Here is a 19,588-nt window from a genome sequence, read left to right on the forward strand (position 1 = left end):
GTTCTCAAATATGCGCTTTTATCCTCTTATAATGATTCAATTATGTCAATTTATATAATCAATAATGTACAAAACTCATGTTCTTATCGCTTTTTCAGGATATAATTTTATTCTTGACCAAGTAGATCAAATGACGTGATCTAAAGCCAAAAGGAGCCTAAGAGGGACCGTATGGGATAACTGAGAAAAAGTGTAGAAAAGTCAACGATCAAAGTCACAGTCAAACTTGTTAATTGTTAATTGTTTTTATTTACTTTTAATCCAATTTTTTCCGTTTTCATTACTTAAACCTTGAAGCTTTGTTGAATCGTGTAGCTTTTCTTCCATTCAAGTTAAGTTATCTTGCTTTTCAAAACAGTAGTTCTTCAAAACATCTTCTAAATCATCATTTACCCAAGCACAGTCAGTTATACTCATTTGAATCAATCAAATGAATATAACTTGCTAACCAAGTTACTTTTTTCATATCAAGTTCTTCATGTTTTTCATACCAAAACAACACTTATTTCTATGCTTTCATTATCAAAACAATAATAGCTAGTTCTCAGATAATTATACATCAAAAACCATCCCAAAAATAATAGAGGATGAACAACTTCAAAACCGCAACTCAACATGAATCTCAACATACCACTAATGCAAGCTCACACGTACATGCATTCAAACAAGTGTGTTTGCATTCATTCAATCAATCAAGTGTTTTCCATTCATTCTAATGCAAGCTCAAATGAAAATGCAAGTAATCAAGTGTTTTGCATTCTTTCTAATGCAATATTGCACGTAGAAGCATTCAATCAAGTGTTTTGCATTTATTCTAATGCAAACTCAAATGTAGATGCATTCAATCTAATACAAGCTCACTTGTAGATGCATTCAATTTAATACAAGCTCGCTTGTAGATGCATTAATTCAATCAATCAAGTGTTTTGCATCCATTTCTAATGCAAGCACACAAGTAGATGCATTCAATAGAGTGTTTTGCATTCATTCAATCAATAAAGTGTTTTGCATTCATTATAATTGATCGGACCCCACCCCAAATATGCGTTTTTATCCTTTTATAATGATTCAATTATGTCAATTTATATAATCAATAATGTACAAAACTCATGTTCTTATCGCTTTTTCAGGACACAAGCTTATTCTTAACCAAGTAGATCTAAAGACGTGATCTAGAGCCAAAAGGATCCTAAGAGGGGCCGTACGGGACAATTGAGAAAATGTGCCAAAAAGTCAACAATAAAAGTCACAGTCAAAATTGTTAATTGTTAATTGTTAATTGTTTTTATTTACTTTTAATCCAATTGTTTTCCGTTTTCATTACTTAAAGCTTGAAGCTTTGTTGAATCGTGTAGCTTTTCTTCCATTCAAGTTGTGTTTTCTTACTTTTCAAAACAATAGTTCTTCAAAACATCTTTTTATAAATCATCATTTACCCAAGCACAGTTAGTTATACTCATTTGAATCAATCAAATAAGTATAACTTCATAACCAAGTTACCTTTTTCATATCAAGCTCTTCATGTTTTTCATACCAAAACAACATTTATTTCTATGTTTTCATTATGAAAACAATAATAGCATGTTCTTGATTATACATCAAAAACCATCCCAAAAACAATAGAGGGAGAACAACTTCAAAACCCCAACTCACCACTAATCTCAGCATGTCACTAATGCAAGCTCAGACGTAGATACATTCAACCAGCTGTGTTTCCATTCATTCAATCAATCAAGTTTTTTCCATTCATTCTAAGGCAACTTCAAACGAAGATGCATTCAATCAAGTGTTTTGCATTCATTCTAATGCAATCTCGCACGTAGATGCATCCAATCAAGTGTTTTGCTTTTATTCTAATGCAAGCTCAAATGTGATGCATTCAATCAAGTGTTTTGCATTCATTCTAATGCAAGCTTGCTTGTTGATGCGTTAATTCAACCAATCAAGTGTTTTGCATTCATTCTAATGCAAGCTCACAAATAGATACATTCAATCAAGTGTTTTGCATTCATTCATCAGTAAAGTGTTTTGCATTCTTTCTAATTAATCAGTCCCTAAATATGCATATTTATCCTCTTATAATGATTTAATTATGTTAAATTATATAATCAATAATGTACAAAACTCATGTTTTTATCGCTTTTTCAGGATACAAGCCTATTCTGGACCAAGTATATCAAATGACGTGATCTAGAGCCAAAAGGAGCCTAAAAGGGACCTTATGGGACAACTGAGAAAAAGTGCCAAAAAGTCAACGGTTGAAGTCAACTCAAGGGATAAAAAACTCGAAAGCTCATGAAAAACTCCAAGGCTTCAAGGACCAAAGACTCAACCCTTTGCAAGACAAGGACTCATCACAAAAGTCTCAAAATACCAAAGGATCAAATTCCCAAACACATGGGCTTGGGCCCAAAAGGCTTTACGCTATCCACTCAAAGAAGGAACAAGAAACTTTTGGATTAGGTTACTTGTTAGATAAGATTAGAGGAGGGCAGACATGTATATCTCTACATATATATAAGTGTAGAGATTCTGCCCACAAAATAAGGGAGCTGGTTAACTAATAGCTACACTCTAACAGGAGTAGGCGATAAGAATTAGTTAATTGTTTTTATTTATTTTTAATTCAATTGTTTTCCATTTTCATTAAATAAAGCTTGAAGCTTTGTTGAATCATTTCGCTTTTTTTCCATTCAAGTTGTGTTATCTTGCTTTTCATAACAGTAGTTCATTAAAATATCTTGTAAATCATCATTTACCCAATCAAAGTTGGTTATACTCATTTGAATCAATCAAATGAGTAAAACTTGCTTACCAAGTTACCTTTTTCATATCAACTTCTTCATGTTTTTCATACCAAAATAACACTTATTTCTATGCTTTCATTATCCAAACGATAATAGCTAATTCTCTACATCATTATACATAAAAAAAACCATCCCAAAAACAATAGAGGATGAACAACTTCAAAACCGCAACTCAACATGAATCTCAACATACCAGTAATGCAAGCTCACACGTAGATGCATTCAACCAAGTGTGTTTGCATTCATTCAATAAATCTAGTGTTTTCCATTCATTTTAATGCAAGCTCAAACGAAGATGCATTCAATCAAGTGTTTTGCATTAATTCTAAAGCAAGCTCGCTTGTAGGCGCTTTCATTCAATCAATCAAGTGTTTTGCATTCTTTCTAATACAATCTCGCACGTAGAAGCATTCAATCAAGTGTTTTGCATTTATTCTAATGTAAGCTGATAAGAGCCCAAAACTGTAGTTTTAACTCATTAACAATAATACTTTTAGACCAATTATGTGAGTAATACATAAGAGTTAATGCTAATTACGGACTTTTATGTATTCCAGGCCTTGAAGTCAATTATGTGCAGAAATGTGCCACTTTGGCGATATAAAGGAGCAAGGGTTGGTTGCTAAGAAGTTTTGTGATTAAAGGCCAAAATTCAAGGAGAAAAAGCCTTTGTAAAGCCCGGTCAGAAGCTGAAACGTCAGAGTCATTGCGGGCAGAAACAACACACAAAAGTTAGCAGAACTTCCGAAGATTGTATCTTTGGACTCAGGCCTTGGAGTTGGGTGTACCTTATGTCAAAACGACCAGCTCGGAAAGAGATTTCCAATGGTCCTAACTTTGACCCAATCAGAGGAGCAGAATTGGATGAAAAGCCTGTTGAAGTCAAATCCAGCAGAAAAGGGCCCTATAGACTGAAGAAATTGGGCTTTGGGCTCGATTTTCCGGCCCAAAACATGGACCCTCAGCCCATGCACGAAAATGTGGATCTGGTTTTCTCCATTTCCACACATAAGACTGAGCTCTTAAGGATCAATTAGCTTAGGTTAGAAGGGAGCCATTAGAGTAGCCATTAAAAAGTTTAGTTCTAGATCTAGTTTTTTGGATTTAATTAATTAGTTTCCATTCCATTAATTAGTTTCATTCATTGTTTTAGATTAGTTATTTGAATCATTGAATATCATTCATTAGATAAATAAAATAATTAGTTCTTGTTAAATTCGATCTTGTTATTTAATGATTGTTTAGATTAATTTAGATTATTGTTTGGTTAAATTTAATAAAGTTAGAATTTTGATATTATGACTTATTCAATTTCATTTGGAAATGATAGTTTGATGAATCGAGGCTAAACCTCAATTAGAGGGGTTTGATGAAGCCTTGATGAAAACTTGATTTTGTTAGCTTAGAATGGTTGTAAGAGTCTATTCCACTCTAGAAGGTCGTTGATTCTCCATGAGAATGGGTGGACGTCCTCACATGCTAGTTATGAATTGGTAGAGATTCCATGTATAATTAGGGATTAGAACGACCAATTCTTACGTAAGAATTGGATTACAACAATCTATGCTAGTTTCTTAAGTTGGATTCGAGGTGGATTCAATTCCCCCCTAATTCTTATTCTAGATTCAAACCTTAGTATTCCGTAGCATTTCGTAGTATAATTCGTAATTCTCTCATTGACTTTGGTAGGATTGATAGTCGTAGGAAACTTAAATGCTAAAGAACTAAGAATGGAACGGATCTTCTATTCCATCTCTACTTCAATAGTATCGAGAGTAGAAATCTTTGATAAGTCTAGTATAAGTTTAGTTTTAGTTTTACTTGCGTTTAGAGTTTCATCACTTTATTCATTAGTAAAACTATCATTTTTACGATTATCAAATGGCGCCGCTGCCATCTTAGTTGCCTTTAGCATTGTTTTCTTTAGAATTGTAAATTTTCAAAGTCCCATAACCCACCCACCCTTGTTTGATTCTCACTGTGGTTGTCTGTTTCAGAACTGAAAATTTTCCTAAAAAAATTACGCGGAGCGCGACCCGCGTCCTGGATAGGCATAATTGGAGCGCCACCCGCGCCTAAGCGCCTGGAACTCCACTATTTGGTTGAGCGCGACCCGCACCTTGCCAAGGCAAAACACAAGCGCCCCCCGCGCTGAAGCGCCTGGACCTTGAGGTTTTCCCTGAGCGCTACCTGCGCCTTACCAAGGCTAAATTGGAGTGTGCCCTGAGCCCAAGAGCCTGGAACTCCAGCTCGAACCTGAATGCTACCTGCACCCTACTTAGGCCTATTTTGAGCGCTACCTGCGCCCTCTGCTGAAGTTGCCCGATTTCCACAGGTTTGTTTCAATTTCCATTTCTTCATAGTTTTTACTGTTTTAACTTGTTATACACACTGAGCACGCGTAGACAAGACACTATTTATAAGTGAAGCAAGGAGGCATTCAGGTACTCTTTTCTTCCACACCTCGCATCTCCTGTTAGAGGTTCATACTAGCATATCAGGATTGTTTGGAGTGTTGTTGTTTCATTAAGATTATCTTAGCCTTGCATGAAATTAAGGTCAGGCCGAACAAAAACGCCTAACGTAATCAACCGGCAACGTCAACAAACACGCCTTTCTAGTATACCACCGACTACACCTCTAACTAATATACCACACACACCACTTGAAGTAATGGCTGAAGAAAGAGAGTCTCCTCTCTCTGACTTTTACAAAGCCTTGAACGATAGCCCTAAATCTTGCAACGTTCTATCAGACCCAGTGGGGGATTTCCGAATCCCCCCAAATATATTTAATTTGCTACCCGTTTTTCATGGGTTAGACCATGAAAAGCCTTATTAGCACATGCGTAGGATTGACCAAGTCCTTACTACATTCCACCATCCTACAGTTGGTGTTGAATAAATTAAACTGAGGGTATTTCCCTTCACTTTAGCCGATAAGGCGGCGTCTTGGTTAATTGCCCAAGCGCCAAATTCTGTGGACTCGTGGGCTAAACTTGTTCAACTGTTTATGGAACATTTTTACCCACCACAGAAGACCGATGAAATGCTTTCCAAGATTCATTTCTTTCGACAGAATCCTCATGAATCATTTTTAAAGGCTTGGAATCGTTTCACCGATCTACTTATAAAGTGTCCACACTATAACATCGCGAAAGACACATTAGTTCGTGCCTTTTTCAAGGGACTGTTACACCACCACAAGGAGGTGCTTGACATAATGAATGGGGTAGTTTCTTAAGTAAGGGAGCCTCAGAGGCTTATAAATTTTTAGAAGATCAAACTAAGCATAATAATAACTGGGGGGGGGGGGGGGTAGTGACGATATCTCCCACAACACTAGTTCTTCTACAACAGTAAAGGCCGCCAGTATGTTTGAGATGAAACCCGATCCAAAACTTAAAAATTTAATTGAATCTCTAACTAAAAAGGTAGAGGCTATTTCTGTTCAACAAACGCCTATCCCGGTCATGAATGTCAACTCCAATCCATGTAATTTTTGTTTGAGTCAAGAGCATCCCGATTCCTATTGTCCTTTCGCCTATGAACAACAACAATCACAACAAGATAATGTTTGTTCCATTAATAGCGAACCTAACGCAGCTTGGCGACAAAATCCCAACTTCGGTTAGCCAAATAATCAACAACCTCCAAGGTTGTTTAACCTAAATGTTAGGCCAACAAACAATTACAACCAAGGTCCACCAAGGCAAGGACAAGGTCAGGGTAATTATAATTATAACAACCAAGCTCAAACACAACAAGGACAAGGTCAGGGTAATTATAATAATTATAACAATAATAATTATAATATGAATAGAGGTATCGTTCCGGTAAATAATAACTATCAAAATCCACCCATTAATAATCAACGTGACATAGTTCTTGTCACACAACCAGTAGCAAATACTACTCCACAACCGGATCGTTTTGATACCTTTATGCAATCTCAACAACATATTTTACAAGCCATCAAACTTTCCTTACAACAGTTAACTCAAGAGAAAGTGCAACCCAAAGGTGTGTTTCCAGGACAAGCGATACCTAATCCTAAAACACCAAACACAGCCTTTAAGGTAAATGGTAATACTAGTAATGAAAATACAAACGTAGGTGAGATAAATTCCATCACCACTCTCCGTTTAGGCAGAGTGGTGGATAACAAAATAACTATGTCTATAGTTACCCCACCAGTAGTCCCTACACTAGATACCGAAACAGAAATTGAAGATCCTACTCCTGTAGAGGTACCAGTTAAACCACAACCTAAGAAATAGAAAGCAAAGGTTAGACATCCAGTTGATCCATACGCTAAATATAGAGAGAAACCATCGTTTCCTCATAAATTAGCTATGTTAAACAAGGATATAAATTTTGACGAGATTAGGGAAGTTTTTAAAAATCTAACAATAAACTTACCTTTTCTTGAAGCGATTAAAAAGTTACCTCACCATGCTAAGTTTCTTAAAGAGTTGTGCACTACTAGGCGTAAGACAAAGATTCCTAAAGACGCCTTTTTAACCGAACAATTTCCAATTTTAACGGAACACAATAGAATAGTTAAGTACAAGGACCCTGGTCGTCCTACTGTACAATGCACCTTAGGAGATACTCACACGACCACTACTTTATTAGACCTCGGGGCGAGTGTTAATTTATTCCCTTATTATTTATATAAATAAATAAGTCTACATGAAATACAACCTACAACAATGACGTTGCAACTAGCTGATAGGTCTATCAAGTATCCTAAGGGTGTAGTGAAAAACGTGTTGGTTAAGGTTCAGGATTTCTACTATCCTACGGATTTTGTTATCCTCGATACAGAAGTCGCTAACGATTCTGTTCCAATCATTTTAGGATGCCCTTTCTTGGCAACTGCCAACGTGCTTATAAACTGTCGCGATGGTTCGATGTCCTTATCTTTTGGCCATCTTTCCGTTGCGGTTAATGTTTTTAAGTTGATCAAACAATTGCCTTATACAAATATCGATGGAGAGATTAGCATGATCGAGAGCTTAGCTCATGATTATTTCAAAACCACGCTTTCGAATGACCAGATGCACAAATTCCTTTCCTTTGGAAGTTCTAACTTCGACAAATACTCCTTGGACGTAGAGGAAATTGAGGAAGATTTCCTTCAACTTTTTTGCAACTCTTCCCTGCCACCTCGCGAGTCCCACCCTGCCAACATCTATTTATCCCTTGACGCTATGACGAAAGATGAATTTTTCATCCTCTATCCCAGTGATTCTTTTGACCCACCTATTGAGGAATGTTTGACATATCTTAAGGCTTCTAATGATCTAGACCTGAGAGTTCTAGCTGACACTAATTCATCTTCCTTCACCAATATTCCCCACCTTCCACCCTTTCAAAGGAACCTGGAGTTTGCGCTTGTTTCTTCTGTACTTAATGATTTTCTAAATCCTCTTCATACAGAAATAATTCCCAAGGGAAAGTCACTTGCCACCTTCATTTTTCAGAATTGAGACAGTTCCCACCTACACTATAAATGAATTTTGTGCCAAACCTACATTCTCATTTCTTCCATTCTTTACGTCTAAAATTCATCCATATCCATCATATCTTCCACAAACATCCATTTTCTCAAGACCATTCACTTGGACACACTCTCGTTCAAAGGCAAAAAAGAAGGTGCATGCGCGGTTACATTCTAGATCCATCAGATTTCGCTTTCATTACAATAAGTTGGGTCGTAGAGAATCTTGGTGCTTGATTCTATTTGGGGGTTCATTCCATGTTATTTATTTATGGAAAGACCCCCAACTCTTTAGACTGTTGATATATGAAAAACTGAAGTGTATATATATATATCCAGTTATTTGTTAAAGTCTCGAGTATCTGACAATAAACAGCTCATTTTGTTGTTTGGTGTACTTCCTTTCGTTTCCATATATTGGTAAGTGCACCATTTAGGTAACCAGGCTCTCCTTATGGAGTGTGTGGCTATAAGTGCAGGATCCTAAGTCCACGTTAAAAATAATTCATATTTTCCACTCTTGCATGTTTTCTCAGATTTTTAGTCATGTTCTTTTATGGTGTGAATTATGCATTTATTGCTTTATTGTTTTTCTTATATTAAACCTTATTCATAAAAAATAAAAATTGTTAAAATCATACAAAATAGTAATTTAGGAAGTCTTGGGAATCTGACTTTAAAATATCTGTTTTTAAAACAAATTTTCTAAACTTTGTTGCCAAAAATTTGTTTGGGGGTGGAGTGTTCGTTTCTATACTGGATTATTCAACTTTCCATTTGTGTTGCTTAGGCCGTTTAATTGTATTTCGATTTGGGTTGACTTTATCTATGAAATTAGAATTCATTCGTTCGCATACCTTACGTCACGCACGCACTTCGAGGCATTTTCCATCTTCTTATATGTCATCCACGGTCAGAATAGAGTGTTTTATGGGTCATTGGATTGGAAATTCTCTCCTGATCATTTCCATAGCTCATTCGCAAAAATTGGACCGGTAACAAAGCAACAAATTTAGTTTGAAGTTGTGCGAAAAAAAAACGAATAATTCGAAAAATCAAATTGGGCTTGGGCCCAATCCCGCGCACACGTGCATCGCCATCCTCAACACAACAGTCGCGTTCCTCTTCCAAAACCGCCATTACCAAATTCAAAACCATAACCTAAAATAATAATAATAAAAAAAAAAAGAAACCTAAATATAACCACGCCCAAATTCAAAACCTTAACCAAAACACTCCCACCACCATCCCCAACACCGGCAATTACATAAAAACCGAAAAATATTTGAACTGCCGCGCCACAACTGTCCTACCACCATCATTTTTTTTTATTAAGTAGGGTTGTTTCACATCGTTTCATACACCACATACAAACCCCCAAATCAGTTCAAACCTATTAATGGCACTAAGATGAAGAATCCTGCCAGAACAAGCTTTTACGGCCGACCGCTTCGCGCCGTTTTTTCGTGACGAGATGATTAGGAGGAATTGGAATAGGTTGTGGTACTCAACAAATAATTTCTACCACTCCGATTTGGTCGTACAATTCTATAAGAAGAGAGAGTTGGATGGTCGGAAAGTTTTTATGAAGATGGCTGGGGTTATGAGAGAATTATCGAGAGAGAAGTTGGCTGAGATTCTAGGCATTACGCCTGAACACCACCTCGACGCCACCGTGCAGGAATCCCAGTATACTAGAGTTCCTGCATTGATGAACGACACTCTCATGGAAGGTCAATACAATACGAATTCTCATTGTGCTCGACAGTCATCTCTGCTAACCAACCAACTGGCTGTAGCTCAGTGGATTGGTAAGAACATCATTGGGAAAGAGAAAGTGAGCGACATCGGTTTGACATGTCTGCACGTTATCTGGATATTGCAAGAGAAGAGGTATGAATTCTGTATCCTCGAGTTCTTGATAAATATGATTAGAGGAGTTGGGAAAAGTATTGCACCATTCCCTGCTTTAATTACGAAGATAATGTTGTCTTGGGGGGGGGGGGGAAACCAAGAACTGAGAGGACTATGTTAAAATTGCATTCAAACGAAATTATTTATACAGAGTGTATCCAAAAGACTTGGATATTGTCGGAGGACAGGATGGTTGATTCAGATGAGGAAAGGGAGGACATGACATGTTTGGAAGAAGATGCCTTGGAGAAGTGTATGTCTGATTCAGAACGCATGTCAGTGTTGCATACTGGCGTGCATTGCATTTATGCTATTTGTGAAGATATACGAGATAGGCAGATTAAAATCCGAACGAAACAAAATACCCTTTAGACGAATTTTGAAATGCTCGACAAGAGCCAGTCGGATCTCCATTATAACATGGAGACAGTCCTACAACGCCAGGTTGCGAATTATACAGAGATGAAGGGAGAAATGGAAGCACAGCGCCTGTTCCGAGTAGAGATTCTACGACGCATGCCACCCCTGGAGGTTTCTGTTTCAGATGAGTATGAGAGGCATGAGCGTCGTCGTCAAAGGACGGATGGCTCGGGCCCTTCTTAATCCCAGGCCCAATCTCCATCTCAGGGTCCATCTTCATCACGTGGCTAGGTTTTCTAAAAATATGTGGTTCCGAGGTTATTTAGTTGTTTTAATTGTTTTCCTTAGTTCGGATATTAAGTTATTTAAATTCAGTAGTTAAATTTAAATTCGGTAGTTAATTGTATTTGAATTTCCGTTTTAATATAATCCGGTTCTTTTTAAATTGTGCATTGTTTTTATCATTAATCCCACCTTTCCGAATTGTTTGGGGGTGGTATTATGTATTCTAGCATGATTTTTGATATGATCCTCCGGTTTAGAATTTGTGTTGGAGTGAGGGTTGAGAATATTGCTGATATGGGCATCACTATGAATAGATATTGTAATAGGATGAAATCTCGATGAATTAGGCAGTATCTATCCTAAATTCAACCTAAAAGATATTAGGTTTGTTTTAGAATAGAGAATATGGGTTGTTTCCGTTTTCGGGTTTGAATTTTTTTTTGTTTCCGGCAATTGCCTTAAAACTTTTTGGTAACTTCCCGATTCGTTTTAGCAACTTAAAACCTATAAAAACTTCATTCATTCTACACTCACAACCCACACTACACCTCACTTTCATCTCTCACCTTTCACTCCCACTATTCCTATCTTCTTATCCATTTTAGCACTATCAGCAGCTCAGAGCGCGCCTGCGCCCCAGTGGAGCGCGACCTGCGCCCTAGACACTCTCTGACAGAATTTCATCAGAGCGCGACCTGTGCCCTACCAAGCCCTGAGTGGAGCGCGACCTGCGCCCATCCCAGGCATAAAGTGAGCGCGCCCTGCGCCCAAGTGCCTGGAACTCGAAAATCACCAAGGCGCACCCCGCGCCCTATCCAAGCATAGGTGGAGCGCACCCTGCGCCCAGAACCCTGTGGGCAAGAAAAATTCCAATTTTCTGTGGGTTGTTCCAGGATCGTTGCAGCAGTTCTAAACAGTAGTTTTGTGATCTCCTATAGTAATACCGGAGCAGCCTTTCAAACACTTGTTGGGGAGCGAGACTTATGGACATTGGTTCCGCGAAAGGATCATGCAGTTCGGATGGAGGCATCTTCTGGTAAGTGAAGACGACTCGTATTCACCTAAGCTTACTGAATTTTTTTACAATAATGTTAAGTTCTATTGTAACCAAGATGGAGAACAAGAATTCTCTGTCACGGTTAATGACACACCACTAGAATTCAATAAGTATGTAGTAGCATTAGTTTCGGGAATACAAATACATGATCCTATTCACACGTGAGGATATATGACCGACAATGCATACCTCTATGACTATACATATTTCCATGAGTATTATGGGGGAAGGGTATTTCGTATAATGGACCAAGGGCGTTACAACATAGCCCTTGGTAGCCTGTCCCTAAATGTAGGCACCACTATGTTATTCATCCCGATGAATATTTTAGGGATTGCGGTTTAGCTCGAAAATAAATAGTACCCACGTGAGGTTTTCCTTGCTTTAGCTGAGGGACGTCGCCGATATGACATTCCCCGAGTATTAGTGGCTTGTCTTAAGAGAGCCCAAAGCATGCGACATAAGTATCTTCTTATGCCTATTTTTGGTTTGCCGCATCATGCTCAGTTGTCTACCTGAATTCTGTACCCAATTCACGGATTGGAAAAGGGTTGAAGTCATGAGACCCACCAATTGGGTGGTTCACTCATTTCGAGTAATGACTTGGCCGGGATGGAAGGTGCAACCTCATTTGGTTGCTCCTTACAACCTATCAGACATAGTAACACTAGACAGGTTAGCACAAGTTGACGACACACGGCGGCGGGCTTGGCAAGTTATCATGGCATGGCAGGATGTGAAGGAACCTCCTCTCTTTGGAGAGGGAAATGAGGAAATTGCTTAAACGGGAGTTAAGGTTAGTTTTTATTTTAGTTAGTGTCTGCTTATGTCCCAAGCAATCTATTTCTCATTAACCCCATAACGAGTGGAACTCTTATAGAGTTGCGTTAGTTTTTCTTTTCTATATTAGTATGTTTAACCTTATTTTGCAGATGCTCCAGAATTTCACGCGTTTCAATGGTATTTCTCTACCCTAGTTATTTAAATACTTTATGGACAAAACATGCTTCTTGTCTGAGGGGGGGGGGGCATAGAAACACGTGCAATTAAGACATCTGTTAGGATGTAGATATGTATAATATGCACTTGTTTTCTAGTTAATTTTTTTTTTTAAAATATAAATAAAAAGTATGATATACACTTAGGAATATTGGTATTGTTTTCTTTCTCTATGCTCTAAATAATCTAGAACTCTCACGTAGCTTTTGCATTAGAATAGTTTTTAGAAACTTAGGCTAATATGTAGGTAATAATCCTTGCATCTATCTATAAATATGTTACATGAGTATCTATGATTTTTGGTAGTAAGTTTTTGAAATCTAGGTTAGAGTACTTATTCTACAAATCCTGTGAGAATATAGCCTAAAGCCTCATATGAGTGAACATTTGAGAAATGACACAGGGAGAAGTGAAATCCGGATAGAGAAATCACACGTCCACTTGCTTGATTACTATACCATATCCTAAGCGAGAATTTAGGACTTCTTTAGATCGATATAGCCAGAAATTCAAACCTATGAATTATTTTCCGCTAGTCGCCCCTCTGAGCCTTTCTTGAGCCTTTCATAAACCGCAAATCCTTTACCCTGTTACAAAACAAAACAAAATAAAAAATCAACCTACCCAATTCTTTGAATAAGTCTGAGAATAGAGATGAAGAATAGAAAAGAGAAGAACCTTTGAAATCAAGAATTCGTTAGTCGCTTCAGATGAGAAAACTAAGTTTCCATCCAAATAAAAAAGAAAATAAAATAAAAAATAAAAGAAAATAAAGAGTTAGAACTCCAAAAATAGAATCAAGGAGTCAAAAGCCAAAGAAAAAGAAAAAAAATATGGCTAAGGATGGAAACAAAGTGTAGAAGCACAAGTAAAGAATAAGGGTTTTTCTAGTTGCATAATATGAAGCCTATATTATCTCAGACTTGTTCTCTTTGAATATCCATTTCCTTCCTTCTTAAACCATCTCCTAATCCCCGCAACACCTAATAAAGACCTCTAGCTTAATTAGGAATAGGTTAGTGTAATAGTGAGTGGAAGTTGTGTTTGATCGACTCCGGCTTCCTTGTGTGTCATTGAGATTGTAAGGTAAAGTGTGCCCATTGCACACTGGAGTAGCGAAACTTGAGCGGAAAAATCAGAGTGGTTTTTGTCTTGACATTTATGTGAGGACCTACTTAAGGACGCTATTCCGAGTTTTCAGAAACAGACCTGCTATTTCATCTTATAGTATTACTCATTGTATATATGTTTATTCGTAGATAATTGATTATTATACATATATTAGCTTAGGTTTCGACTGGATTATTCTATATTCATTGCTAGTGAGATGTATAGATAATTGAGACATAGATAAGGAAACAATAGTTTTATGTCTGAGTCGTTGTAGTATAGATGAAGTTTATGAGTACCTTCACTGGAAAACTCTCATGAGGCTATAACTCGTCCACTAGGGAATTCCTAGTGGTTTAAGGCCTTGTTGCATATGGTCAATGCAATCGCACTCGGTGAAACAAGATTAGTTAGAACTCCATTTTTGGTCACTTATGCTAATTTCTCATATTTGTTTGAGGACAAGCAAAATGCTGTTTGGGGGTGGTTTGATAAGAGCGTAAAACTGTAATTTTAACCCCTTAACAATAATACTTTTAGACCAATTATGCGAGTAATAAATAAGAGTTAATGCTAATTACGTGCTTTTATGTATTCCAGGCATTAAAGTCAATTATGTGTAGAAATGTGCCACTTTGGCGATAGAAAGGAGCAAGGGTTGGTTGATAAGAAGTTTTGTGATTAAAGGCCAAGATTCAAGGAGAAAAAGCCTTTGTAAAGCCCGGTCAGAGTGAACGCGGGCAGAAACAGCACACAAAAGTCAGCAGAACCTCCAAAGATCGTATCTTTGAACTCAAGCCTCGGAATTGGGTGTACCTTATGTCAAAACGACCAGCTCGGAAAGAGCTTTCCAATGGTCCAAACGTTGATCCAATCAGAGGAGCAGAAGTGGACGAAAAGCCTATTGAAGTCAAAGCCAGCTGAAAAGGGCCCTGTGGACTGAAGAAATCGAGCATTGGGCTCGATTTTCCGGCCCAAAACATGGACCCTCAGCCCATGCACGAAAAAGTGGATCTGGTTTCCTCCATTTCCACACACAAGACTGAGCTCTTAAGGATCAATTAGCTTAGGTTAGAAGGGAGCCATTAGAGTAGCCATTAAAAAGCTTAGTTCTAAATCTAGTTTTTAGGATTTAATTAATTAGTTTCTATTCCATTAATTAGTTTCATTCCTTGTTTTAGATTAGTTATTTGATTCATTGAATATCATTCATTAGATAAATAAAATAGTTAGTTCTTGTTAAATTCGATCTTGTTATTTAATGATTGTTTAGATTAATTTTGATTATTGTTTGGTTAAATTTAATAAAGTTAGAATTTTTATATTATGACTTATTCAATTTCATTTGGAAATGATAGTTTGATGAATCGAGGCTAAACCTCCATTAGAGGGGTTTGATGAAGTCTTGATGAAAACTTGATTTTGTTAGCTTAGAATAGTTGTAAAAGTCTATTCCACTCTAGAAGTTCGTTGATTCGCCATGAGAATGGGTGGACGTCCTCACATGCTAGTTATGAATTGGTAGAGATGTCATGTATAATTAGGGATTAGAACGACTAATTCTTACAATAAGAACGTAAGAATTGGATTACAACAATCTATGTTAGTTTCTTAAGTTGAATTCGAGGTGGATTCAATTCCCCCCTAATTCTTATTTTAGATTCAAACCTTAGTATTCCGTAGCATTTCGTAGTATAATTCGTAATTCTCTCATTGACTTTGGTAGGATTGATAGTCATAGGAAACTTAAATGCTAAAGAACTAAGAGTGGAACGAATCTTCTATTACATCTCTAATTCAATAGTATCAAGAGTAGAAATCTTTGATAAGTCTAGTATAAATTCAGTTTTAGTTTTACTTGCGTTTAGAGTTTCATCGCTTTATTCATTAGTAAAACTATCATTTTTACGATTATCACAAGCTCAAATGTAGATGCATTCAATCTAATGCAAGCTCGCTTGTAGATGTGTTAAATCAATCAATCAAGTATGTTGCATCCATTCTAATACAAGCACACAAGTAGATGCATTCAATAAAGTGTTTTGCATTCATTCAATCAATCAAGTGTTTTGCATTCATTCTAATTGATCGGTCCTCAAATATGCGTTTTTATCCTCTTATAATGATTCAATTATGTCCATTTATATAATCAATAAAGTATAAAACTCATGTTCTTATCGCTTTTTCAGGATACAAGCTTATTCTTGACCAAGTAGATCTAAAGACGTGATCTAGAGCCAAAAGGAGCCTAAGAGGGACCGTATGGGACAACTTAGAAAAAGTGCCGAAAAGTCAACGATCAAAGTCATAGTCAAACTTGTTAATTGTTAATTGTTTTTATTTACTTTTAATCCAATTGTTTTCCCTTTTCATTACTTAAAGCTTGAAGCTTTGTTGAATCGTGTAGCATTTCTTCCATTCAAGTTGTGTTATCTTGCTTTTCAAAACAATAGTTCTTCAAAACATCCTCTAAATCATCATTTACCCAAGCACAGTTAGTTATACTCAATCAAATGAGTATAACTTGCTAACCAAGTTACCTTTTTCATATCAAGTTCTTCATGTTTTTCATACCAAAACAACATTTATTTCTATGTTTTCATCATCAAAACAATAATAGCTTGTTCTCAACATCATTATACATCAAAAACCATCCCAAAAACAATAGAGGATGAACAACTTCAAAACCCCAACTCACCATAAATCTCAACATCTCACTAATGCAGTAGATGCATTCAACCAAGTGTGCTTGCATTCATTCTAATGCAATCTCGGATGTAGATGCATCCAATCAAGTGTTTTGCTTTTATTCTAATGCAAGCTTAAATGTGATGCATTCAATCAAGTGTTTTGAATTCATTCTAATGCAAGCTCACAAATAGATACATTCAGTCGAGCGTTTTGCATTCATTCATCAGTAAAGTGTTTTGCATTCATTCAATCAATCAAGTTTTTTCCATTCATTCTAAGGCAAGTTCAAATGAAGATGCATTCAATCAAGTGTCTTGCATTCATTCTAATGCAATCTCGGACGTAGATGCATCCAATCAAGTGTTTTGCTTTTATTCTAATGCAAGCTTAAATGTGATGCATTCAATCAAGTGTTTTGTATTTATTCTAATGCAAGCTCACAAATAGATACATTCAGTCGAGCGTTTTGCATTCATTCATCAGTAAAGTGTTTTGCATTCATTATAATTAATCAGTCCCCAAATATGCATTTTTATCCTCTTATAATGATTCAATTATGTTAAATTATATAATCAATAATGTACAAAACTCATGTTCTTATGGCTTTTTCAGGATACAAGCCTATTCTGGACAAAGTACATCAAATGACGTGATCTAAAGCCAAAAGGAGCCTAAAAGGGACCTTATGGGACAACTGAGAAAAAGTGCCAAAAAGTCAACGGTCGAAGTCAAATCAAGGGATCAAAAACTCGAAAGCTCGAGAAAAACTCCAAGGCTTCAAGGATCAAGGACTCAACCCTTTGCAAGACAAGGACTCATCACAAAAGTCTCAAAATACCAAAGGATCAAATTCCCAAAGACATGGGATTAGGCCCAAAAGACTTGACGCTATCCACTCAAAGAAGAAACAAGAAACTTTTGGATTAGTGTTACTTGTTGGATAAGATTTGAAGAGGGCAGACATGTATATCTATACACATATATAAGTGTTGAGATTCTGCCCACAAAATAAGGGAGCTGGTTAACTAATAGCTACACTCTAGCGGGAGTAGGCGATAAGAATTAGTTAATTGTTTTTATTTATTTTTAATTCAATTGTTTTCCATTTTCATTAAATAAAGCTTGAAGTTTTGTTGAATCATTTCGCTTTTCTTCCATTCAAGTTGTGTTATCTTGCTTTTCATAACAATAGTTCATCAAAATATCTTGTAAATCATCATTTACCCAACCAAAGTTGGTTATACTCATTTGAATCAATCAAATGAGTAAAACTTGCTTACCAAGTTACCTTTCTCATATCAAGTTCTTCATGTTTTTCATACCAAAACAACACTTATTTCAATGCTTTCATTATCCAAACAATAATAGCTAGTTCTCTGCATCATTCTACATAAAAAAAACCATCCCAAAAATAATAGAGGATGAACAACTTCAAAACCGCAACTCAACACGAATCTCAACATACCACTAATGCAAGCTCACACGTAGATGCATTCAACCAAGTGTGTTTCGATTCATTCAATCAATCAAGTGTTTTCCATTCATTCTAATGCAAGCTCAAACGAAGATGCATTCAATCAATTGTTTTGCATTAATTCTAATACAAGCTCGATTGTAGGCGCATTTATTCAATCAATCAAGTGTTTTGCATTCTTTCTAATGCAAGCTCAAACGTAGATGCATTCAATCTAATACAAGCTCACTTGTAGATGCGTTAATTCAATCAATCAAGTATTTTGCATCCATTCTAATACAAGCACACAAGTAGATGCATTCAATAAAGTGTTTTGCATTCATTCAATCAATCAAGTGTTTTGCAATAATTATAATTGATCGGTCCCCAAATATGCATTTTTACTCTCTTATAATGATTCAATTATGTCAATTTATATAATCAATAATGTACAAAACTCATGTTCTTATCGCTTTTTCAGGATACAAACTTATTCTTGTCCAAGTAGATCTAAAGGTGTGATCTAGAGCCAAAAGGAGCCTAAGAGGGACCGTATGGGACAACTGAGAAAAAGTGCCAAAAAGTCAACAATCAAATTCACAGTCGAACTTGTTAATTGTTTTTATTTACTTTTAATCCAATTGTTTTCCGTTTTCATTACTTAAAGCTTGAAGCTTGTTGAATCGTGTAGCTTTTCTTCCATTCAAGTTATGTTATCTTGCTTTTCAAAACAATAGTTCTTCAAAACATCTTCTAAATCATCATTTACCCAAGCACAGTTAGTCATACTCATTTGAATCAATCAAATGAGTATAACTTGCTAACCAAGTTACCTTTTTCATATCAAAGTTCTTCATGTTTTTCATACCAAAACTACATTTATTTCTATGTTTTCATTATCAAAACAATAATAGGTAGTTCTCAACATCATTATACATAAAAAACCATCCCAAAAACAATAGAGGATTAACAACTTCAAAACCGCAACTCAACATGAATCTCAACATGCCACTAATGCAAGCTCACACGTAGATGCGTTCAACCAAGTGTGTTTGCATTCATTCAATCAATCAAGTGTTTTCCATTCATTCTAATGCAAGCTCAAACAATGATTCATTCAATCATGTGTTTTGCATTAATTCTAATGCAAGCTCGCTTGTAGGTGTGTTCTTTCAATCAATCAAGTGTTTTGCATTCTTTCTAATGCAATCTCGCACGTAGAAGCATTCAATCAAGTGTTTTGCATTTATTCTAATGCAAGCTCAAATGTAGATGCATTCAATCTAATGCAAGCTCGCTTGTAGATGCGTTAATTCAATCAATCAAGTGTTTTGCATCCATTCTAATGCAAGCACACAAGTAGATGCATTCAATAAAGTGTTTTGCATTCATTCAATCAATCAAGTA

The sequence above is a fragment of the Coptis chinensis genome, chromosome 7, assembly GCF_015680905.1.
Source record: "Coptis chinensis isolate HL-2020 chromosome 7, ASM1568090v1, whole genome shotgun sequence".
Classification (NCBI taxonomy): Eukaryota; Viridiplantae; Streptophyta; class Magnoliopsida; order Ranunculales; family Ranunculaceae; genus Coptis; species Coptis chinensis.